The 26,535-nt window shown below is 37.4% G+C and overlaps 1 pseudogene; it reads right to left on the bottom strand.

The window, feature by feature from the left end:
- On the bottom strand, positions 1-26,535 carry LOC141354872 (uncharacterized; annotated as a pseudogene).

Here is a 26,535-nt window from a genome sequence, read left to right on the forward strand (position 1 = left end):
TCATTCTTGAAAGACATTATTTATTTTTGCTTCAAATCACTGAACTGATTTGGATAAACAGAAAAACACTTTTCCACGGAAAGCTATGATGATTACGGTGTAGTTTGTTCTTCAGCATGTTTTTTCTGGTGACTCTGAAAACTTCCTAAATAAGCAAATTTCTCTTCACAGATCGAGCAGACATAAGGTTTCTCTCCTGTATGAACTCTCTGATGGGTCTTCAGGACATCTGATCGAGCAAACGTCTTTTCACACTGAGAGCATTTGTAAGGTTTTTCACCTGTATGAATTCTCTGATGCTTTAGTAAATTAGCCTGTTGCCCAAAACTCTTCCCACAAACATTACAGTGATGAGGTTTCTCTCCAGTGTGAATTCTCTCATGAACTCTGAAATGAGAAGGATCAGAGAACGTCTTACCACAGTGGGAACATACGTAAGGTTTCTCTCCAGTATGAACTCTCTCGTGGACTATCAGATGAGGTTTATCAGTGAAACGTTTATCACAGTATGAACACTGATAGTCCTTTTCTTCAGTGTGTGTTTTTTGGTGTAACTTCAAAGAACGTGACTTCGTAAAGGTTTTTCCACATTCACTGCACTGATACGGTCTCTCATTGGTGTGTATACGCACATGTCTCTTCAGATGAGGTTTGTATCTAAATCTCTTCTCACAGTGAAGACACTCGTACGTTTTTTCTCCTGCGTGAATTCTCTGATGAGCATCAAGATTTCCTTTGGTGCTGAAATATTTGTCACATTCAGTGCAGTGGAAAGACTTTTCCTCACTGTGTGTCCTCATGTGAAGTTTAATAAAAGATGACGTTGTAAAAAATTCTTCCCACAGTGCTCACAGTGAAACGCCTGCTGCTTCTTCACCCTGTGCAATTTTGAATGATGACGTTTAAGCTCGCGTAAGGTACGAAAGCTGATCTTACATCTCCTGCAAGTGAAGAGTTTCTGCTCTGTGCGTTTTTTCTTCTCTCTGTGCACTTTTGAATAATGACCTCTCTGCTCTTTTAAGGTAGGAAAGCTGATCTTACATTTCTTGCAGTTGAAGAGTTTCTGTTCGGTGTGTTTTCTCTCATGTCTCTCTAAATGTTTCTGTGAGCTGAATGTTTTTCAACAAGTGATGCAGGAAAGAGTTTGTGCTGTCAGTCGCTCTTGTGATGTTTCTCCCTCAGAACATGAATCAACATTCTCCTCTGAAGGAAAACGAACAGCATTATGAAATCTCTTCTGACTCACATTTCCATAAACTGTAAACACAGGCGACAAGAGGGTAAATATAGTATAATTTCACCCTGACTACATTATCACTCGTGTTATGAAAAATTATACAAATGCATTCTATAATCATACTATATAAAGTGAAACAAACAAATGTATGTTTGATTCACCTGTGCTATATATCAGGAGATATAAAAGTGAGCTTGTTATATTATTCACACACAGTGCATTCTTTATTTCCATTAATTACAGTTATACCATGGGTCTGTTGAATGCTGCATTCTGATTGGCTGAGAAATGTTCTATGGGTGTTGATTATTTTTATGTAAACCGCACAGCTAAACTGTCAAATTTCTTAAAAAATAGGCACCAGTGCATTGTTTGTGGTCACTGTGGTATAAGCGGAATAATTTGATCCGGTCCTTTGAATTATGTGAAAATAATGCACACCTGCGGTGTGTGCATTATTTTCTTATAATTCAATGGCCCGTCGTCAATTATTCCTTACGTAATTCCCATATATTTTCATTCATTCCCATAGAAAGTTTCCAGCCCTGAAAATTCCCGGATTCTCGCAACCCTACAATGAAATATTGTAGATAATAGAGGACACATACCTGAAGGAAAAAAATCCTCATCATCATCATCATCACCACCACGATTGTCTTCATCAATGTGGTCTTCCTCTGCTGTGGTCTCTCTTCTCGTCTTCATCGTGAGGTTCGTGTAGTCGATGAGTTTGACTGAACACATGTTGAGTTTGGTCTGCAGGATCTGCTGCTGTTCTCCAGCGTTACAGACAGAATCCAGAGACTCTGTGGAGGTTTGATCAGTAGATTCATCATCCTGTAAGTCCTGATTACTGTCACACACTGTAGTGTCCTGAGCGTCTGTGTGCTTTGACTCAGTATAACAGAGTAAAGTCAGACTGAGCTCGGAGTCCTGTGTGGAAGATTCACAACAAACCACATCCACATCCTCACAACACAACAACACAACACACACAGAGTAAGATTAGAAATGATTTGATGTTGTCTGATTCAGGTTAAGGATGTTTAAGCTGGACAAACCTCTCTCTTCAGTCCTTCATCTCCTCTTAATCTCAGCTTTGTCTCCAGTAACGCCACCTCTTTCTTCAGCTGAGAGATTTCTGTGATGAAATCATCAATATCCAGCATGGACAGATCAGTTCCTACTGATTTACAGCACATCACATCCATCATCAACACTAAAATACACAGAGACAAGACTCTGTTTACACTCAAGAGAGAAAAACACTGAGGATACACAAACACATCACACGCGAGCTCGCTCTTTCTGTCTTTAGTGGGTTTATATGCGGAGTAAAGAGCTGCAGAGCGCCTCCTGTTGTACTGGAGAGAGAAGACACTCAACACTTCATTCATCTGTCATTCGTACATAAAAGAATGAAGTCACGAGTTACATTGTGAGTGGCAAGTAAATGATCATGTGATACTCATGAACTCACTAACATTTATAAAGATAGTCAGGCACAGGACTATGAAGGGATGTATACAAAGTTTTATTATTACCAAGATCAGAATATGTATTTGGCTATGCACCCAGAAAAAAACGATTTCCCTGCTCCACATGCATTTTAAGACATCAGAAAAGCAAATATTCAGATAACTATAGATTTAATGTCAGTATGCAGTAAATTGAGCTAAAGTGTGTGTTGATTAATGACATAAAGGGAAGCTATTAAATCTGATAGCCCTGAATAACATTAAAACACAAAATACTATTATACTTAATGGTTTGTAAACATATAACATCTTAAAAACATATTTTTAGAATTACTACAAACCTTTACATTTTGCATTAACTTACATTAAACTTACAATTACTACAAAATACCTAATGTGCTTTAAATGATAATTTTTTTTATAAATTTAGTGTGACCGGCCCTTAAAGGGGCATATCATGATAATCTGGCTTTTACAATGTTTAAGTGCTATAATCAGATCCCCAAGTGCTTCTATCAAGAAAATGTGCAACACGCAGCCTATCTTTGTGTTTATCTACATACAAGCATGCCGTCTATCTCTGTGTTTATCTACATAAAAAGTAGCTAGCTAGCGGCAGCATATTTTATGATTTATGATGAAGTTTTATGCCTTCCAGAAACATTTTCTTTTTAAAATATATAAACATACAACATATCAAATAAAAAAAACAGACCCTCTGCTTTAAAAACAATAAAACCTATATATATATCACCTCTAAAATATGGGTAGGTTTCTCTTAAAAACACAAAATTTTGAGCAAAAAGCTGAGATAATTGCATTTTTGTGAAGGACTTTTGATCCGATTCAGAGTGATGATCAAAACATACACAGAGCTAGAACTCTTTGCCCTTAGCTAATACTTCCACGTTTTATAAGTTGGGTAAGAACGCCACCTGGTGGGTAATAGCGGACATACAGTTTGCCGGAAAAACTTGGCAGGGAAGCGTTTTTTTTCTTAATTGATGAGTAAGCTTGTCAATGGCGGGGAAAGAGTTAAAATCATCATCATTCAAGATTAGAAAGGATGACAATGTGCTTTTCCTGGTTCGTCTGATAAAATAACCTTATTTTCCTAAGACCCGGATGTGACCAAAGAGTATAGAAGCACAAGAGGGGAAACTCTCATTCGTTTTTGGCAACAGTCACTAGGTGGCGCTTGAGTAGCGTGGCCGCCATTTTGGAATAAAAATTCTCACAGCCAACTCATTCTCAAAACATTCTCAGCGAATCTAACAGCCAAATCAGAAGCGCAATAGTAAGTTTCTTAAATTAAAATTTTGTTCACTTGCTACACCTACATGAAATGCTGTATTGTCTTGTATGTATGTGTTGATTTGTTGTTGTTATCAGTTGTGGAATCCAATCATATACACATTTGAGGTAGTTTTTTCTTGCTTTATTATGTAATTATGCTACTTTACACATTTACTACTATTATTAGTTACCAACTCCACTATGAAATATATTTTGTACATATTAATCCCCTGGATCCCGAGCAATTCAGATGTATATGTGTATGTATATGCAGCCAAAATATTATGTGTGGATGAGTTTATGTCGGTATGTTTGTATGTAAAATAAGACTTGTCTAAATATCTGAAAATAAGCTGTAAAAAGGGATTAATGATCACTGGTCTGATTGTATGTTATTCTGTGTTATCATCATTCAGTGTGAAACAGGGGCGTAGCCAGTAATGGGCCAGGGCGGCACTGGCCCGCCCACTTAACTCCCTGGCCCGCCCAGGCAAGTTTCATCAAAATACACTTTTAGTTTATTTTTATTATTCAAATGTATTTAAGAAAATATATTAATATAAACCTGATTTATCTTTGACTGGTGTGTGTTTAATTTGCTTTCTAAATAAAATGGAATTGTTGAAGCAAGTTGTAGGAAGCCGCCGGAACGTAATTGGTTTGCTTGGTTGCTCGGGCTTCTTCTGACAGGGAGACTCTGTGGGAAGCGGCGGGCTTAGGCAGCCAGCCAGCTAACTTTGCTAACTGCGTTTTTTAGCTAATATTATTAACATTGCCACAATAATGGCTAAAGTTTCTTTAATGTGTTATTTAAAAACGCAAGTGTTGAGGAAGACAATACGCCACTGCCTCCATCTGCCGAGTCCTACCAGCGCAGTTCTGCAGACTCATTAACCCACAAGAAGGCTAGTCAGGCGCTGGTGGCGCCGGTTGCCGCTTGCTCCCTGGCGGCAGTTCCAGTGCTCTCTCCCGGTCAGCCTGACACAGGTTTACCCGCCGATCTAACGGCAATTGATAAACCACCCTCACAACCCAATTTGAATCCATGACTCGATTACTCGCCTCAAAAACCCGTGCCTTTTGTTTTTTGAGAAAAAACTCTGTGACTCTTTGGAATATAATGAGATCAATGCTGTTTTCAACATTAAACCCAGGCGCTTCCCAGCTAGCAAAAAGTCGTCTATTGGACGTTGAGTAGACATAAACCTTCAACGTCTAATTTTGGTCCACTGAAGGTTGAAAATGAAAATTGAAAAGACGTCAAATTTGTCCAACTTTTCAATGTTGAAAACAGGTCGTTCTTCAATGTCTAATTATGGTCCAGTGAAGGTTGAAAATGAAAATTGAAAAGACGTCAAATTTCTCCAACTTTTCAACTTTGAAAACAGGTCGATCTTCAACGTCTAATTTTGGTCCACTGAAGGTTGAAAATGAAAATTGAAAAGACGTCAAATTTGTCCAACTTTTCAACGTTGAAAACAGGTCGTTCTTCAACGTCTAATTATGGTCCAGTGAAGGTTGAAAATGAAAATTGAAAAGACGTCAAATTTGTCCAACTTTTCAACGTTGAAAACAGGTAGTTCTTCAACGTCTAATTATGGTCCAGTGAAGGTTGAAAATGAAAATTGAAAAGACGTCAAATTTGTCCAACTTTTCAACGTTAAAAACAGGTCAATCTTCAACGTCTAATTATGGTCCAGTGAAGGTTGAAAATGAAAATTGAAAAGACATCAAATTTGTCCAACTTTTCAACGTTGAAAACAGGTCGATCTTCAACGTCTAATTTTGGTCCATATTCATCCATCTTTTCAATGTTGAAAACAGGACCACATTAACATACCAAATAACATTTTATAAAATGAAACAAAGCTTTAAAGGGTGATAATAACTTTAATAAAACAGCACATTTTAAATAGTGCAAACCGTCAAGTAACCAACAGATTTCACAGTCTGCAATAAACAGGTCGGTCCAGTAACCAACACAGAGTGCAATAAACATATACCAACACAGATTTCAGAGCGCAGTAAACATAGGTCAGTCCAATGCAATGAGCCAGAGGTTTTCAAAGCTGTCCTGGAGGACTACTAGTACTGCACAATTTGCATATCTCCCTCATTAGACACACCTGGTTTAAATTTTCAGCTCATTAGTAGAGACTGCCAGACTTGAACTGGGTGTGTAAGGTAACTGAATGAGGTGTGTCACAAAAGGGAAACATGCAAAATGTGCAGTACTAGTGGTCCTCCAGGACAGCTTTGAAAATCCCTGCTTTGAGCAGTCCAGACCTTTATGTAATCTGGCAGTTGGTTGGGCTTCTCTCTGTGATGATGGGTGGAAGATTCGCGTCACATTCACATGCCTCTTCGCTGCTTCTTCTTTAAGTTTTATGGCGGTTGGCAACTACCTTTAATGGTGCATTACCGCCACCTGGTGGGGTGGGGTAATTATATCATGAATCCTCATTGCACCTCAATCGCAGTTTCATATTTTTTATAACTTTGACGTAATATGTAAAACTCTTTACATTTACTTAAGATAATTGTAGAAATGAGTGAAGAGTCCATGATAAATCCAAACCAGCCGTATTTATTACATAAACAACTGTAGTGTATATTCAATTTACAGCTTACACAGCCACAGGCAACAAACCGAAACTAAACATTTCAACCCGGCAGGGGAATATAAAACAGTGCCAACAGGACTCATGCGCACTTCCAATAGTACGGTGTCTCTCAGTGTCCATAGAGTACGCAAGCGCATTCATTAAGGATCTACAATAATAATAAACATGGTTTGGTAAATTGTATTCTCCGTTGTTTCAGCATGTATAACAGATTATCTAGCTGTCTTAGATTATGAGTTGAAAACGTGGTCAGTTGAAAACACGTAGTCAAACAGTCCAGCCAAAACTACTTAGTTGAAATCACGTCTTAACCAGTCCAATGCGGACCGACTTATTTTCAACCATATTTCAACGTTGAAAGACCGTAATTGTTTACTGGTAGATTATGAGTTGAAAACATTGACAGTTGAAAACACGTCGTCTCACAGCCCATCCAAAACTACTTAGTTGAAATCACGTCGTAAACCAGTCCAAGGCGGACCGACTTATTTTCAACCATATTTCAACGTTGAAAGACCGTAATAGTTTACTGGTAGATTATGAGTTGAAAACATCGTCAGTTGAAAACACGTAGTCCAACATTCCAGCCAAAACTACTTAGTTGAAATCACGTCGTAAACCAGTCCAAGGCGGACCGACTTATTTTCAACCATATTTTAACGTTGAAAGACCGTAATTGTTTACTGGTAGATTATGAGTTGAAAACATGGTCAGTTGAAAACACGTAGTCAAACAGTCCAGCCAAAACTACTTAGTTGAAATCACGTCGTAAACCAGTCCAAGGCGGACCAACTTATTTTCAACCATATTTCAACGTTGAAAGACCGTAATTGTTTACTGGGTTGCATCTTGTTTTGTAGAATGAAAACAACAAAGGTAGGCCTGTTGTTTAACTCGTTTCCTTATTTTTGCTCCTGAAGTGATTTAACTAAGTAGTGTGTTGTGTATAGATGTACGCCTTATAGGTTAACTTACATTGTTTAATTTAAATGAGTTGCAATGAGTTTATTTATTTCAAACCGTGCTCTGCTGAGAGTTTTCATTTTTTCAATTTTCTGTTACGTTTAGCCTACTTTATTTCAGGTAAACTGTTTTTGCACTGCTGATTAGCCTGAATAAGACAGTTTATTGTCTATGCTGGCCTGGTTTGTCCAGCCTTTATTGAGCTCTGTGTTGATTGAACATGTTTGTTTTATTATTTTCTTTGCCGAAAATTGCAAAGTAAAGATGTCACTGCTTTGCAGTTTGTCTATTCTTTTTTTTCTACTCTAAGGTTTAATTATTATTCAAGTAATTTTATTCTTATATAAACTATAGGCCCACTCACTTTTGCCCCGGCCCACCCAAAATACAATTTCTGCCTACGCCCCTGGTTTGAATTTGATCTTTTAATATACAAAGTAGCTGATATTGCCATCACTTCTAGTTGACTCCCGAGTCGCTTTCATTCCAAAATGGCGGATTTGTGGGGCTGCTGCTGGGCGCTGGTGTTGCAATGGAACGTTCTATTGAGTTTCCCTTGTGCTTCTATACTCTTTGATGTGACATAAAAGTTTTTTGATGTTTGCACCATAATACTTAATTCTGTGTAACTGGAACCTGTTGTTAACAAACATAGACAAACACACCGCTTCACGTTCTTAGAAAACAATTTGGTTATTCTATTTATTGGTTCTTCCTAACCCCAAAATAGCTGGTAGATATCGGGAAAAAAACCCAAACCCCCTCTCTTAAGAGGTTAAATATGTTTTTTAATAGAATATGAAAAAAACAAAGATACAACGTGAGGGAGTAAAGCAATAATGTAGTATTATTGCTCCTATTTACCCTCTTTATAAGCCATTACAAAAATTAACCATGGTTTTATGGTGGTAAAAGTGTAGTTACCATGTTTTTTGGTGTATTGATTTTGTGTGAGTGATTTACAACACTATCCATGGTTTACCTGAAAATCCTGGTTGTCAAACCCAATTATTTTGTGGTTACTATGGTTTTACTACAGTAACCATGTTTTTTTGGTTTTAACTGTTGTAAAACCATGCTTAATTTTCTCTTTATCATCTCTGTAGTCAGAGTAATTTTCTCCTAAGCAATAAGATTAAATAAAGAAACAAAGACTTGAGATTTTTATTAAAGGTGTTTTCTTTTGAGGAGTAAATCTTAAAGATCTCAGGTGTGTATCTTGTGAATATCTCAAACGGATGTTTTTAATATTTTTAACTCTGATTAAAATTCTGTAAGGAGAAATCAAACCCAGCAGGCATTTGAACGACCTTCAATGTTGAAATTTGGTTGAAATAAGGTCAGTTGTTTGTTCAACGTTGAAACAACTGTGAATGGTAAACGGCTGCAAAAGGTTAATGAAATGCTTAAAAATCAATGTTGAAATTTGATTGAAAAAATGTCAGTTGTTGTTCAACGTTGAATAAATTTGCTAAATCAAAAGGTAATTCAACGTTGATTCAACCTTGTCCTTGACGTTGATTCAACGGTGAATCAACATTGTAATGCCTGCTGGGAAGGCTTCAAAATGAACTCAACCATTTCTCATCAAATGATTGTGTTTTTCACATTCAGTTTACAGGCATCTAAAACAAAACCAATACTTAACAAGACTGAAAACCCCATTAAGGCCCTCAAATAATGAAAAAAATGCTTGGGCAATAACATCTTGGACAAAGTGAAAACACATCCCATGTTCCTCTAGAGATTTTACTGTAACTCAATTACAAGTAGATCCACGTGTAGCTGTTCTCTACCTGCAGGCCTGGATTTATTATGGCTGATGTCGTATCCTCAGGGCTTTGCAAACTGATGCTGAGCTCCGCCCTCTTCACGTGTGTCACCACAGACAGGTCGAGCCAGTCTGACACATGAGTCCATCAGCAGCATGACTGTCTCTGTCTGTCTGTCTCCACACCTGCTTCAAAAGAAGATCCATCCGAGGTACCAAAAGAAGTTCTACGATTGGGAATATTGCACTCTCCTCTAGTGGCTGATCGAGTAGCTCTTTTCTTTTCTGAGTTGAGTGCAATACTTTTTTTTAGTGGAGGAGCGACACCATTATGAATTATTTTAAAAAGTAGACAAACATTTGAATACATTATTAAATTTTCAAAACTTAAGATATTGGGCTCTATCTTCGCAATGCAGCGCAATGCGCGACGCAAGTGTCTTTCGCTAGTTTCCACCCTAATTTTCACGTTTAGCGCCGCGTTGTTTAACTAGCAAACGCATTTGCGCCCCCTTTTGCGCCCATGGGCGTTCTGGTCTGATAACGAGGTGTGTTCAGGCGCATTGTTGTCGCGTTGCTATTTTGAGGCAACTAAAATAGACTACGCCATTGACCAACAAAAACCTGCTCTAAAGTGTAAAGTCAATGGCGCAATGTGTTTTATATTATTTAAAGAGCGCATTAGTAATATGCGCCGCGGGTTTGCTTATCACAAAGTACATGAATGCGTAGCAGCACAAAAATGCTTTTAAATATGAAAGATTAAAGGATTGAATGTAAAAGATTATTATTGAGTCTCTTGGACATAAAAGAGGACTAATTATGAGACGTTGGAAGGCGCAAAGAGCTGCTTCACCTGCAGCCTTGTAAATAAATGCTTTGCTTTAAACAAATGCATCTGTTTTTAAATGTTTTTTTAATGCTACCTCACGGATTTATTGTATATGATGACTCTGTACCAGCGTATAAGTAATGCTTAAAAAAAACCTCTTTGCTAAAAACGCTGTCCAAAGTGCTGAAACGCGCAGAGAGCCGTTTGTAAATTCTTTATCTCCTGTTTGTTACAAATAAAGTATTTTTAGAGTATAAACCTTATCTTACATACTTGTAAATTATTTTTTGATGATATTGGATAGCCATACATTTAAAGCAATTACAAGCCTGCTTTTTAACTTCCATGACTAAAAGAAAACGGGTTTTAAAGGTTTTAATAAAAAAATAACAATTTCAATACAAGTGAAAAACAACACAATTATTTAACATTAATCTTAAACTGGGGATCTTCTTCCTCCGCTTAGTTTTTCAGTTTACAAAGTTCGTCATCTAAATAGGGATTAGACATGGCGCCAGCGCAACTTGCTTTTAAAGGGGATGAGAGCTGAGACTCTCATTGGTTTATTCCACGTTACGCCCAAAATACTCCCATTACAATAGGACCAACCCTTTTCGACCATGCGCTCGGCGCACAAACCATTTTTCCCGTCGTTAAATTAGCAAAAGTGGATTCGGACACGCCCATTTACACGTTGCGCTGTGCGCTTTAGACAATGCGCTTAGATCGTTAAAATAGGGCCCTAAGTATTTAGTCATTATTTACAGTGGTGATATTGACGTGTTTTTTTTTTATCATGGATCTTAAGGGCTGTTTTATATAATGTTTCAAGTGGTCTCAATGCTGTCTTACTTGCTTGAGACCAACTTGTCATACAATACAAAAAGTGCGGAACAATCATTGCATTTAAATAAGTGGTTGATGCCTCAATAGTAAGAGAGTTTCTTATATGTCTGAAATTAAAAAGATTAAATTTAAGTGTACTACTCAATTTTTTTTTACATGTTTTTTAAAAGTAAGAGTTGAGTCCAGGATAACACCCAGATATTTAAATTGGTCCACATTTTTAATTATATGCCCATTTGCTAAGACCTCAGGGCATTCTTTAAGTTTACATCTATTTTTAAAAAACATGGTTACAGTCTTTTCAATATTCAAAGTGAGACATGAGCTATGTAACCATTCCACAACCTTATGCATTACATCAGATGTTAATTTTAACAACAAAACGAAAACGACACTAACTCAAGGGTATTATAATTTATATAAATTAAATGAAGAAGTTCCTAATGAGTTTTTTTTTAAATCTTGATCTTTGTATATTTATCAAATAGGCACAAAATAATAAATATATATATAGCACACGGTCAATTGTACATTATAAACATGCATTGTAAGCTTACATACTACAGTGTGATGCATTTTAAAGCTTTGAGGCAGAATAAAACATGTTAACAGGGCACATACCAGACACTGAGCATACTAATCTTCTCATATTAGTGGATTTTATGTCAAAAAACATTGTTGATGTAACTACATAAAAATACTTGAAGCCAAAATGCATTGCAGTCGTTAGGCGCCAGTTCTTGCGGCTTTGACTTTTTGTAGTACGTGAAGCCGTGAGGTTGCATAGCCATGAGGGTACAGTAGGTGGAAATATGTACCTATATAAGTTGGTATTTATAGATATGGTTATCATGTATTTATTGCCAGTAACAGCAAATCCAAACAAATCATTACAGTATTTTTAAAAGTGATGAAAGTTCAACCTATTGGTTCAGCCCTTCAGTACAGTCTCAGTTTTTTTTATGGAGCTCACGTCTGGTGTATGAAATGCTTAAGACGAATGCATCATATTTTAAATATTATTTACTTTCTGTTTCTTAAAAATGCAATCGGTTCAGTTTTCACAAATCACACTACAATGCGAAAGGGGTGTTTCAAATTTGTCCACTTTGGAGAACATTTTCTAAAAAGCTTTGCTTTGCTGACAGAGTTGTCTCAGTGTGGACGAGGCCTAAACAATGTCCAGATTGTTATTTGTTTTAGCTTTTTTTAAAGGGGTCATGTCACAAGACTTTAAGATGTAAAATAAATCTTTGGTGTCCACAGAGTACGTATATGAAGTTTTAGCTCAAAATACCATATAGATAATTTATTATAAAATTGCCACATTGTAGGTGTGTACTTTAAAATGCAAATGAGCTGATAAAATCCAAACACTGATCACAATGATGGTGGTTTGTTGAAATTGAAACTCAATTGTGCTGTTAATTATTTTTTCTCACTCTCTTTCTCTCTGCACTAAATGGCAGTGCTGTGGTTGGATAGTGCAGATTAAGGGGTGGGATTATTCTAATAAGATCTCCTTATGACATCATAAAGAGCCAAATTTCAATGACATAATTTTTCACATGCTTGCAGAGAATGGTTTACCAAAACTAAGTTGCTGGGTTGATCTTTTTCACATTTTCTAGGTTGATAGAAGCACTGGGGACACACTTATAGCACTTAAACATGAAAAAAGTCAGATTTTCATACCATGGCCCCTTTAATGTTCATTTTGTCTTTTTTTTACATAATTCAAAGTCATCTTGAGTCTTGGAAGCTTGTTGAGGCCGCTAAAAGTCTCGGTCCTCTGGTTAGTAAACACTGTTTTGTGTGTGTGTAACTGATCGTATATTATACTTGCAGCTACATTTTTATTTGTTAATCAGCACGTTGTTTATGAAAAAAGCTAAAGAAAAATGAATTGAAATTTTGAAATCATTCTTGAAAGACATTATTTGTTTTTGCTTCAAATCACAGAACTGATTTGGATAAACAGAAAAACATTTTTCCACGGAAAGCTATGATGATTTCGGTGTAGTTTGTTCTTCAGCATGTTTTTTCTGGTGACTCTGAAAGCTTCCTAAATAAGCAAATTTCTCTCCACAGATCGAGCAGACGTAAGGTTTCTCTCCAGTGTGAACTCTAAGATGGGTCTTCAGGACATCTGATCGAGCAAACGTCTTTTCACACTGAGAGCATTTGTAAGGTTTTTCTCCTGTATGAATTTTCTGGTGCTTTAGTAAATTAGCCTGTTGCCCGAAACTCTTCCCACAAATATTACAGTGATGAGGTTTCTCTCCAGTGTGAACTCTCTTATGAACTCTGAAATGAGATGGATCAGAGAAGCCCTTTCCACAATGAGAGCAGACAAAAGGTTTCTCTCCAGTGTGAACTCTCTCGTGGCGTATCAGCTGAGTTTTCTGCCGGAAAGGTTTATCACAGTATGAACACTGATAGTCCTTTTCTTCAGTGTGTGTTTTTTGGTGTAACTTCAAAGAACATGACTTCCTAAAGGTTTTTCCACATTCACTGCACTGATAGGGTCTCTCATTGGTGTGTATACGAACATGTTTCTTTAGATGGGGTTTGAGGCTGAATCTCTTCTCACAGTGAGGACACTCATGCAGTTTTTCTCCTGTGTGAATTCTCAGATGAGCATCAAGATTTCCTTTGGTGCTGAAATATTTGTCACACACACTGCAGTGGAAAGACTTTTCCTCACTGTGTGTCCTCATGTGACGTTTAATATAAGATGATGTTGTAAAAAAATTCTTCCCACACTGCTCACAGTGAAACGCCTGCTGCTTATTCACTGTGTGCAGTTTTGTATAATGACCTCTCTTCTCTTGTAAGGTAGTAAAGCTGATCTTACATCTCCTGCAGGTGAAGAGTTTCTGCTCTGTGCGTTTTTTCTTCTCTCTGTGCACTTTTGAATAATGACCTCTCTTCTCTTGTAAGGTAGTAAAGCTGATCTTACATTTCTTGCAGTTGAAGAGTTTCTGTTCGGTGTGTTTTCTCTCATGTCTCTTTAATTGTTTCGGTGAGCTAAATGTTTTTCCACAGGTGATGCAGGAAAGAGTTTGTGCTGTCAGTCGCTCTTGTGATGTTTCTCCCTCATAACATGAATCACTGTTCTCCTCTGAAAGAAAACGAAAAGCATTATGAAATCTCTTCTGACTCACATTTCCATAAACTGTAAACACAGGCGACAAGGGGTTAAATATAGTATAATTTCACCCTGATTACATTATCACTATTGTTATCAAAAGTTATACAAATGCATTCTTTAACAATAATATTAGGGGTGTCACGGTTCTCAAAATCCTCGATTCAATTCTAGATTTTAATTTTTTTTATTGAAAGCACAAAAAAATGCTATGCCATTTTTAGACAAGACTTTTATGAAATATAATATCTGACCTTGAACCCGGAGACGCCCTGCCATGTTAGTCGTGCTGCCAGTGGAAAAATATGGTACACGCACATACCTGATAAAAAGAAACTTAAAAAGTTTTGCACTTTAAAAATGTGCTTTTATTACCGTCAGACGAGATTGTGAGACTCTACCCCAGTAAGTCATGTTTAAATGCTGTTTTCATTACTCAAAGCAACTGAAATAAGTTGCTGAACTAAGTTAAACAGATATCAGTTTCTCTGATCTCTGCAGTTTTTCAAATTACCGTTTCAGCAGTAACAACATAAACAAGCGGCTGTGGCGGTCCGCACGTAACTTCCGGTAAACTCCGCCAAGAATAAATAACAACAAAGTTCTTTAAACGTAGTTTATTTATATTACAAGCAACAAAACAACACATAGATTACCTACGAATCCAAAACATTTGTTATTTTCGACGAGGCATTTGTTCAAGAGATCAGTTTAGCAACTAGTCAGACCATTAAAAAAACACCGAGGTCAAGCCAGCCGCTGTTTGAAAATACACGGTCAAGCCAGCCGCCCTTCAATTTAAGCGTGTGCGCCTATTACTAAACATACGGTAATTTCAAGAACAGCAGAGAGAACGCGCTTTCAGACCGCTTGGTTTCCTTTCGCTCGCTTTCTCTCTCTCTCTCTCTTTCTCTCTCTTGCGCTCTCTCTATGAGGTATGCATACAGTATGGGACGTCCCCTTCAAAAACAGATAATAATTTTTTTCTACTCTTTTGAAATGAAGTCTTTATAGGCCTCTAAAGTGGAGTGATGGTATATATTTCCAAAATGGCGCAATGAAATGGTTAAATATGAGGTATGCATACTGTATGGGACGTCCCCTTCAAAAACAGATCATAATTTTTTTCTACTCTTTTGAAATGAAGTCTTTATAGGCCTCTAAAGTGGAGTGATGGTATATATTTCCAAAATGGCGCAATGAAATGGTTAAATATGAGGTATGCATACAGTATGGGACGTCCTGTATAAAAACAGATCATAATTTCTTTCTACTCTTTTGAAATGTAGTCTTTATAGGCCTCTAAAGTGGAGTGATGGTATATATTTCCAAAATGGCGCAATGAAATGGTTAAATATGAGGTATGCATACAGTATGGGACGTCCTGTATAAAAACAGATCATAATTTCTTTCTACTCTTTTGAAATGAAGTCTTTATAGGCCTCTAAAGTGGAGTCATGGTATATATTTCCAAAATGGCGCAGTGAAATGGTTAAATATGAGGTATGCATACAGTATGGGATGTCCTCTGTAAAAACAGATCATAATTTCTTTCTACTCTTTTGAAATGAAGTCTTTATAGGCCTCTAAAGTGGAGTGATGGTATATATTTCCAAAATGGCGCAATGAAATGGTTAAATATGAGGTATGCATACAGTATGGGACGTCCTGTATAAAAACAGATCATAATTTCTTTCTACTCTTTTGAAATGAAGTCTTTATAGGCCTCTAAAGTGGAGTCATGGTTTATATTTCCAAAATGGCGCAATGAAATGGTTAAATATGAGGTATGCATACAGTATGGGACGTCCTGTATAAAAACAGATCATAATTTCTTTCTACTCTTTTGAAATGTAGTCTTTAGAGGCCTCTAAAGTGGAGTGATGGTTTATATTTCCAAAATGGCGCAGTGAAATAGTTAAATATGAGGTATGCATACAGTATGGGACGTCCCCTTCAAAAACAGATAATAATTTTTTTCTACTCTTTTGAAATGAAGTCTTTATAGGCCTCTAAAGTGGAGTGATGGTATATATTTCCAAAATGGTGCAGTGAAATGGTTAAATATGAGGTATGCATACAGTATGGGACGTCCTGTATAAAAACAGATAATAATTTCTTTCTACTCTTTTGAAATGTAATCTTTATAGGCCTCTAAAGTGGAGTCATGGTATATATTTCCAAAATGGCGCAGTGAAATGGTTAAATATGAGGTATGCATACAGTATGGGATGTCCCCTGTAAAAAAAGATCATAATTTCTTTCTACTCTTTTGAAATGTAGTCTTTATAGGCCTCTAAAGTGGAGTCATGGTATATATTTCCAAAATGGTGCAGTGAAATGGTTAAATATGAGGTATGCATACAGTATGAGATGTCCCCTGTAAAAACAGATCATAATTTCTTTCTACTTTTTTGAAATGAAGTCTTTAGAGGCCTCTAAAGTGGAGTCATGGTATATATTTCCAAAATGGTGCAGTGAAATGGTTAAATATGAGGTATGCATACAGCAGGGCTATTCAATTAGTTTGTCGTGGGGGCCAGTTCATAAAAAGTATCTTAAATGAGGGGCCGGAGATATAACAGTGATGATGACTAAATTTTTCTACATTTAAACATATTCATGTTGTATTTTGAAACTGCATAACAAAATCATCAGTGCATTGTACAATAGGCTTTTTCTACAAACATGTATTTTGAAACTGCATTCAACAACATTAGTGCATTGTTAGATGTCAGAGTAGGCTTTTTCTACATCCAGACATGTTCGTTGTATTTTAAAATTGCATAACAACATAAGTAAGATGCCCAAGTAAGCTTTATTATACATTTAAATAGGTAAATAAGATCCATATCACACTTGAGAATTTAACTCATTTACTCACTTCAGTGCACATAACAAAAAAGTTTATAATATGGAACAATTGTTTAATGCTGTTTTTTTGTCAAAACCTAATTATTACAGTAGCCCTATTTAAACTACAACAGCCATCTTAATAACTGGCAAACATTAGGCTACCTTCTAATAAACATAATATGTTTTTAGATTTCGCAAGAGCAGTAAAATCAGGTGTGTATTTGTCAGCATGATACGCATACAGTGGTGCAGGTGCTGTGAGCGATGGGCGACTAACTGTTACTCGTTTTAATTGCATTCTTATGTGAGAACGATGACTCGCATAATATTTGAGCTTTTGTCTGCTTTGAATTTTGGAGAAACGACAGGATCTTTTTGTCTAGTTCACAAAATCGTTTCAACGAGTTTCCTTTATTAAGACATCTAACGTTAATGTAATTGTCGGAAAAGGCAGTGTTTTAAGCTGAAAATACAACAAACAAAGTTAAAACAACCATAGAGTCCGGTCTCTTAACTCACCACTGTCTGTCAGCTATCGCGTCTTGAGACGCGGGCGCGAGCGGGGGAGGCGATAGCTTTGAACTTGTGGACAAAAGCGCGAATATAATCACGTGACACAGCTGCTCGCACCAGTCACGTGACTCGCGCTCTGCAGCTCATGCTGCATGAAACAGACGCACGCGCATCAACTCGTAACTGTACGGCCCGTTGTCTAACTTACTAAATTTATTTTAGAGATGTCTTTTTTACAGACTACATAAAGGGCCGGATCAAATTACCTTGGGGGCCGGGTTTGGCCCGCGGGCCGCCAATTGAATAGCCCTGGCATACAGTATGCAGACATCCCAACCTGCAAAAAGTCATTTCAGGGAGGTATCCCAAAGCCCCCCCCCCAAAATAAAAAATAAAAAATTAAGGAGGACAAGGATATGACATTTCAAGATATAAAAGCATAATATTAATTTCTAGAGGCCTATGCAATTATTGGTAACACTTTACTAGGTCTCATTTGTTAACATTAGTTTATGTATTAACTAACATGAACTAACCATGAGAAGTACATTTGTTACTGTATTTGCTAATCTTTGTTAACGTTAGTTAATAAAAATACAGCTGTTCATGGTTTGTTCGTGTTAGTTCACAGTGCATTAACTAATGTTAACAAGATTTGAATAATGTATTAGTAAATGTTTAAATTAACATTAACAAAGATAAAAAATGCTTTATAAATGCAGTTCATTATTATATGTTAACTAATGTAGTAAACTAATGTTAGCTAATGAACCTTATTGTAAAGTGTTACCCAATTATTTGTTAATTATTTTACAATATGTAGATCACTTTTACTATTTATATAAGCTGCTTATAATATTTATATAAACTGTTTTATTTATATTCTATTGCAACTTTAAGCAGGTCTAAGGATTTTGTTGTTTTCATGTAGCCTTGGCAACTAGTAGCCAGCCTGAAAAATATGCACATGATATTAAACTTGTTGAACTCACCTTCGGGAGAACTGTATATATCTATGTCCGGAGAAAAGATAAAAGCCCGCCCACACTGACAATTGATTGGTTGATTTACCGGAGCAGGCCAATCAGGATGCTCTCTGTCTTACATGCGCTTAATGAGGCACACTAGCACACACACGCAAGGTCTCCCCCTCCCTCTCTGCCGTGCGCGTGCTACTCTTTCTTGCTCGCTCTAGATTCCGGGAGATTTTAACTAATTTGCGGGCATCAGGGAGCCGCTATCAAAATGCGGGAGACTCCCGGAACTTCCGGGAGACTTGGGATGTCTGAGTATGGGACGTCCCCTTCAAAAACAGATCATAATTTTTTTCTACTCTTTTGAAATGTAGTCTTTATAGGCCTCTAAAGTGGAGTGATGGTATATATTTCCAAAATGGCGCAGTGAAATGGTTAAATATGAGGTATGCATACAGTGTGGGACGTCCCCTTCAAAAACAGATCATGTTTTTTTTCTACTCTTTTGAAATGAAGTCTTTAGAGGCCTCTAAAGTGGAGTCATGGTATATATTTCCAAAATGGTGCAGTGAACTTTTATTCCTCTTCATTTATGTATCATACATAATCACAATAAAAATTAATAATAAAATAATTAAATATTCAATATCAACTGACCATCTAATAACACACATAAAATATCTTTAAAACACCATATATCATAAAACAGCATTTCATTATTCACAAGTTTATAGTAAGCAAATTCAATTTTGATTTTTGAGAGAGACAGAGAGAGAGAGAGAGAGAGAGAGAGAGAGAGAGAGAGAGAGAGAGAGAGAGAGAGAGAGAGAGAATTTAATAGCTCTTTAATTATTCAAATGTCCATAACAAGATTTTCTACAATACTGTAATCATAAAAAACAAAAACAGTACAAATAGGCTATAGCACAATTTAGCTCAAAACAATCCCAAAAACCAGATTATTTTCCACCACAGAGCATAAAACATCTTTAAAACACCAGATGTTTGTGAATTCCTCAACATTGTTTGTGGTACTGTAAAAGTTGAAATCAACTTTTAATCTGGCTTTTATCATCCTGACAAAAACATTAATTACCTCAGAGTCAGAGGACTCTTCTATCTTATTTTTTCTGCTAACATAAATAGCCATTTAGCCTGACCCAATACAAAGTTAAACAATTGACATTTCATTCTCCACTTCTGACTATATCTAAAACCGAGAATAAACAGCTGTTTAGAAAAAACCTCCCCAAACATCATGAACATTTGTTGTAACAACTGAAACAGAAAACACAGTCTACTGCAATCCAAAAAACAGTGATAAACTGTTTCCCTCTGCAAGCAAAAAGGACAATCCTCACTTACATTAGGGTTAATGACAGAAATAAAAGCATTAACAGCCACAATACCGTGTAGGATTCTCCATTGCAAGTCCCCTACTCTTTTTGTCAACGGTGGTTTGTATATTGCTCTCCACTCAGGTCTAACCTCATTTTCAAGCCCTAGATGAGCTCTCCAAGGAGTGTCGGCTCGACCACTTAGTTTGCTTTTGTTTAGAATTTTTACAAACATTTTATACATTGTTTTCCCCTCCATGACATCAAATTCATTTGTAAGAGTCTCTGTGGACTCAAACAATTGACCGGTACATTCTCTAAAATCAGGAACAAGTGTTAATGCAGGAAAAGGATCATCAGAAGCTGGTTGACATTGCTTGTTACAATAGTCACTTAGCAAAGATAGTTCGGTAGTTGTAAGTTCATGCTTCCAAGTGTTAAGCAGCTGATCCACGGACCTAATAGATCTTATTCCCACACGAGAGGCCAGACCTACAGCGTCGCTCAACATAGGTCCACATAGATCAACCACATGTCCCAGAGTGACAATCCGAGCTGAAACAAACAACTGTAGCACGAAAGGTCCCATTATACGTTCTACGTTGAAACGAGTGCCATGCACCACTGGCTCTTTCAACAGCCATGACAGTGACTCACATTCTGTCATTCTATTCTTTTGGAACATTTTCCACACAGTGAACAGTCCATGGTAAAACTTTGGAAGATTACAGAGTTTATAAATGTTCAGGTCCATCAAAAACAATTGTTCAGCAAGACCTAAATTCCCGCCTCGAGTCAAAACAGTTTTGGCTAAGGCTCTCCAGACAAGGTTAGTCGTCCCAACAAGAACTCTCTGGATAAAATGGAGTCGGAAAGCAGCGCCCCTACTGGCAAGGTGAATGAGTCCCTGCCATCCTTCCTCTTTTGGCAGAAACAGCATGCTCTGAGGGACCCAATGCATACGATCCCAGAAAAAGTCTACCATAACTGCTTGGATCTTAGCCAGCAGTTGCGTTGGAGGGTCTACACATGATAATCGGTGCCATAGCATGGATGCCACTAGGTTGTTAATCACTAGTGTTCGACCTCTAAAAGACATGTGTGGCAATATCCATTTCCATTTTTTGAGACGTCCTTCGACTTTCTCCAAAACATTGTCCAAATTTCATTTCACAAAATTTACATCACCAAGATAAACACCAAGATATTTAAAGCCATTCTTTTTCAAAATTAACCCAGGAGGAAAAACAAGCTTTCTGCTCAACTCATCACTGAGTTTTACGGCTTCACTTTTTCCCCAGTTAATTTTAGCAGAGGATAACATCCCAAAAGCATTAATATTTTCTGCCAAAGTGTCAATATCCTCTTGTTTTTTGACAAAAACCACAACATCATCGGCATAAGCAGATAATTTAAAAACTGTTTCACAACCAGGAATTTTTACACCAAAAAGAGTTTGTCTTAATTTAAACAGGAGAGGCTCAATGGCTAGGGAATACAGCATGCCTGATAGTGAACAACCTTGTCTGATTCCCCTTTGGACCTCAAAAGGAGCACTTAAACCACCGTTGATCTTTAAAAGACTCTCAATGTCACTGTACAAGACTCGAATCATGTTTATAATTCCAGAACTGAATCCAAAAGCCTCCAGTGTTTGCCACAAATACTGGTGTTCAACCCTGTCAAAGGCTTTTTCTTGATCAATTGAAATCAAACAAATTCCATAGCCCACTGAATTTGAAAGGTCCAAAACATCACGAACTAAAATAATGTTATCAGTTATCAACCTATTGGGTATACAATAAGTCTGGTCAATATGAATGACATGCTCCATAACTTTTCTCAGTCTCATTGCCAACACCTTAGACAAAAGTTTGTAATCCGAGCAGAGCAGGGCGATTGGACGCCAGTTCTTAATCTCTTGTAGATCACCTTTTTTGGGAAGGAGAGTAAGGATTGCTCTCCTACAGCTTAGGGGTAAAAGTCCTTTATCTAGACTGTCTCTGAGAACAAGCATCAAATCATTGCCAATCACAGGCCAGAAAGCTTTATAAAAATCCACTGGGAGGCCATCAATGCCAGGAGCCTTGCCACTCTCTAGGCTCTGTAATGCAGAAAGTACCTCATCAGCAGAGATGGGTGCCTCCAACTCAGCGTTATCCTCCTCAGACACCTTAGGCAAACCCCTCATAGAAAGACTGCGCCACCTCTGGTCTCTCTTGAAATTCTTTCTCAAAAAGTCTTTTATAAAAAGCAGCCGCACTCTTACGAATCTCCCCAGAGTCTTTCAGCAGCTGTCCAGTGCTGGACTGCAGAGAGTGCATGAATCTCCTTTGTCCATTTTTCCGCTCAAGGCCGAAGAAAAAATGAGAGGGTGCATCCATTTTTACAATATCTTGGTGACGGGAGCGAACCAGAGCACCTTGTGCAGAAAAACCCAATAGGTTGGATAAAACTAACTTTTTCTTTTTAAGGACTTTAAAATGTTCTGTTTCTCTTGTGGAGTCCTGCCATATCTTGTAGCTGCATTATTTCATTCTCTAAATTTTTCATAGTCTTTGTCATGTTTCTAGTGACATTGAGAGTGTATTGTAAGCACAGCTGTTTTATCTTACCCTTCCCTATGTCCCACCACTGTTGTAAAGAATTGTATTCAGATTTTGTCTTTGTATAACCACTCCAAAAACACTTAAAAACATCTTTAAACACCTTATCAGAAAGTAGGGACACATTAAAATGCCAATAGGCACTTTTACACTTCACATCTTTTAAAAAGATGGAAACTTGTACAAGGGAATGATCTGAAATACCAACTGGATGTATTGAACAACCTTTAAGTACATTACTCTGATGTTTAAAGCAATAAAAATGATCAAGCCTAGCGAGGGACAAACAATTATCTTTAACATGAGTCCATGTGTATTGGCGCTGAGTTTTATAAAAAAGCCTCCAAACATCACACAGATCATTTGTCTCAATAAGTTTAACAAGACATGTTTTACTAGCTCCATGTGGTTCTGGGTGGTTCCTATCTAAATTTGCATTTACAGTGCAATTAAAATCCCCACCCAGGAACATATATCCATCATCAGCAGTACAGTTACATAAAACATTGTTTAGAGTGTTTAAAAAAACCACCCTTTCTGTGCCTATATTTGGAGCATATACATTGATGAAAGTCATCTTTACATTTTCAAAAACAGCTTGTATTTTTAACAAGCGGCCAGCAATGATTTCCTCAGTCACACAAGAAATGGGTAAAAAATCTTTAGAAAACATAATACTAACTCCAGCACTGTTACTACTCTTATGACTAAGAAAAACTTCCCCATCCCATTCTTTCTTCCAAGCAATTTCGTTCTCAGCTGTACTATGGGTTTCTTGTAAAAAAATAACATTTAGTTTTTTTGCTTTAAACAAACTAAAAAGGGAAGCTCTCTTCATGTCCTCTCTAGCACCATTGATATTTAAAGAGCCCAGCTTTATGTCACACATAGCAAATGTGAAGTTGCATTTGAACACAACAAAAAAATTAAAACAAAAAAATAAAAATAAAAACAAAAAACAATTAATCATCATTTGCTATTTGAGTTCTAACTTTTAACACAATTTTCTTAAGGCGAAAAACTTCTTGGTCTGTAAAGGTTGGTTGGTCAGGGCTTTCTGTGTTTTTCATGAAATATTTAACTGACTCAAGGAACAATTTTAAATCAGAGAAATAATCATCCACTTTAACTAATCTCATGCCTTTTGTTGTTTGTAAAAATGACTGAATTTTGTTAAAAGAGTAAGCACTTTCTACATCAATCTGTGAATTTTCACTAAAATTGCTTTCAGACTCCTGTGTGTTCATCAGCCCATCATCTGACTGAGAGGAACTCATTTCAATCATCTTTGATACTTTTGTGACTTGATCAGTATTTGATTTGTTTTCTGGGTTTTTTCTCTTAGTTGACAATTTTGAAACATTAACATCCATTAAAACCGCTTCCTCATTAAACAACACTGATTCCGCGACTCTAGTCGCCGTTTCACCAACATTTGAATCCTCTTTTAAGTCATCTTGTACCTTATTTTCACTCATTACACTTTCCCTCACCTCATTTTCCTGACTGATATCATCTTGACTTTCTTCCTGCACAATTTCTTGCGATTCGTCGGGTAAAGAGGCTCTCCTCTCAGCCCGAACAGACGGCTGTTCAATAACGTTAGCGGCTGCCCGGCCTCACACCTGCTCTCTCCCGAGGCACGAACGAATTAAATGCCCTACAGTACCACACACCCAAAACATTTCATCGTTTCCGATGTTACATGCACGGTATAATCATAATCATCAGCTCTAAACTTAAACACCAAGTTCAATTCTTCATTGCTGTTTTTGAGAATCATTTGAACTTGTCCTCCTAAAAGACACAACATGTTTTAGATGAGGGGATTTGCAGCTGATAGGTATCATCTTTATCGGAGATACTAATCTTCTCGTTGCTCCCTAGTTCTTTCTCTAAAAGCTCATTTTTCAGAAACGGGGGTACGTTCGAAATAATGATCTTTCTAGCGGGACTTACTAGGGAAAAAACTGGTGTATACGTATCATGAATCACAAGACCAGCTCTCAAGTAGCTGATTTACCTTTTCAACATTATCCAGAAAAATCACAACAGCACTATTCATCCCTGGAAGCCGATTTAATGCTTTCATAGCCAACAATCTCCCCCACGGCAAGACTACAGTCTTCAACCGAACACCCGTCAGGCGGAGACACTTTAATAGCATGTCCTGCGCGTGAGTTTGTGTAAACTAGACTGCCCGGCTGCAGCCATGCTAACCGGTCACACCGGCAGCAGCCCGCCTCCACACAACAAACAAACAAACAAAAATACTTCACCAAACACTTATTTCTCTAAACAGCTCTACAAAACATCAGCAGAAAAAATGTTAAGAGGAGAGAAAAAACTTAGAAGAAGAAAAAAAGAAACTCACAAACACCACGCTCTCAGCAGCAGCACTCACGCACCACGCTCACTCCCAACACGCACGCGCAGTAGAGAGAGAGAGAGAGAGAGAGAGAGAGAGAGAGGAGGAGAGAGAGAGAGATGAGAGAGAGAAGGAGAGTGAGAGAGAGAGAGAGACAGTGAAAGAGAGAAAAAAAGAGAAAGAAAGAAAGAATGAATGAATGAATGAATGAAAGAGAGAAAAAAGAAAGGGAGAGAGAGAGAGAATTTGAATTTAAAAGTCCATTTAATGACAAAAAAGGTTACTTCTAATACATCTCTTCAAAGAGAGAAGGAGAGAAAGAGACAGAGAGGTTTTAACACGCCTTTATTATCCTGCTTTACATTACACCTCAAAAAATAGAAATATTAAAACCAACCAAAAGAAAATCCAAAAGAAGAAAAATAAATAACAAATGCAAAATATCAACATAAACAAAGAGAGAGAGAGAGAGAGAGAGAAAGACAAAAAGAGGAGAGAGAGAGAGAGAGAAGAAAGAGAGAGAGAGAGAGAGAGAGAGAGAAGAGAGAGAGAGAGAGAGAGGAGAGAGAGAGAGGAGAGAGAGAAGAGAGAGATAGAGAAGAGAGAGAGAGAGAGAGAGAGAAGAGAGAGGAGAGAGAGGATGAGAGAGAGAGAGAGAGATGAGAGAGAGAGAGAGAGAGAGAGAGAGTGATGAGAGAGAGAGAGAGAGAGAGAGAGAGAAAGCGAGCGAAAGGAAACCAAGCGGTCTGAAAGCGCGTTCTCTCTGCTTTTCTTGAAATTACCGTATGTTTAGTAATAGGCGCACACGCTTAAATTGAAGGGCGGCTGGCTTGACCGTGTATTTTCAAACAGCGGCTGGCTTGACCGCGGTAAAAAACTGCGAAACCGTAAGTAAGGTTCGGAATCGGATCCAGACGTGTATCACGTGCGTACGATGAAACCGTCTATAAAGTTTCCAGCCTTGAAAATTCCCCAAATTTTGCAACCTTACAATGAAATATTGTAGACAATAGAGGACACATACCTGAAGGAATAAAATCATCTTCATCATCATGACTGTCATCTTCCTCAGTGTGATCTTCCTCTGCTGTGGTTTCTCTTCTCGTCTTCATCATGAGGTTCTTGCAGTCGATGAGTTTGACTGAACACATGTTGAGTTTGGTCTGCAGGATCTGCTGCTGTTCTCCAGCGTTACAGACAGAATCCAGAGACTCTGTGGAGGTTTGATCAGTAGATTCATCATCCTGTAAGTCCTGATTACTGTCACACACTGTAGTGTCCTGAGCGTCTGTGTGCTTTGACTCAGTATAACAGAGTAAAGTCAGACTGAGCTCGGAGTCCTGTGTGGAAGATTCACAACAAACACACACAGAGTAAGATTAGAAATGATTTGATGTTGTCTGATTCAGGTAAAGGATGTTTAAGCTGTACAAACCTCTCTCTTCAGTCCTTCATCTCCTCTTAACCTCAGCTTTGTCTCCAGTAACGCCACCTCTTTCTTCAGCTGAGAGATTTCTGTCATGAAATCATCAATATCCAGCATGGACAGATCAGTTCCTACTGATTTACAGCACATCACATCCATCATCAACACTAAAATACACAGAGACAAGACTCTGTTTACACTCAATAAAACAATTAAGAGAGAAAAACACTTCACACGCGAGCTCTTTCTTTCTTTCT

This window comes from Misgurnus anguillicaudatus, chromosome 3 (assembly GCF_027580225.2).
Source record: "Misgurnus anguillicaudatus chromosome 3, ASM2758022v2, whole genome shotgun sequence".
In the NCBI taxonomy this organism is placed as follows: Eukaryota; Metazoa; Chordata; class Actinopteri; order Cypriniformes; family Cobitidae; genus Misgurnus; species Misgurnus anguillicaudatus.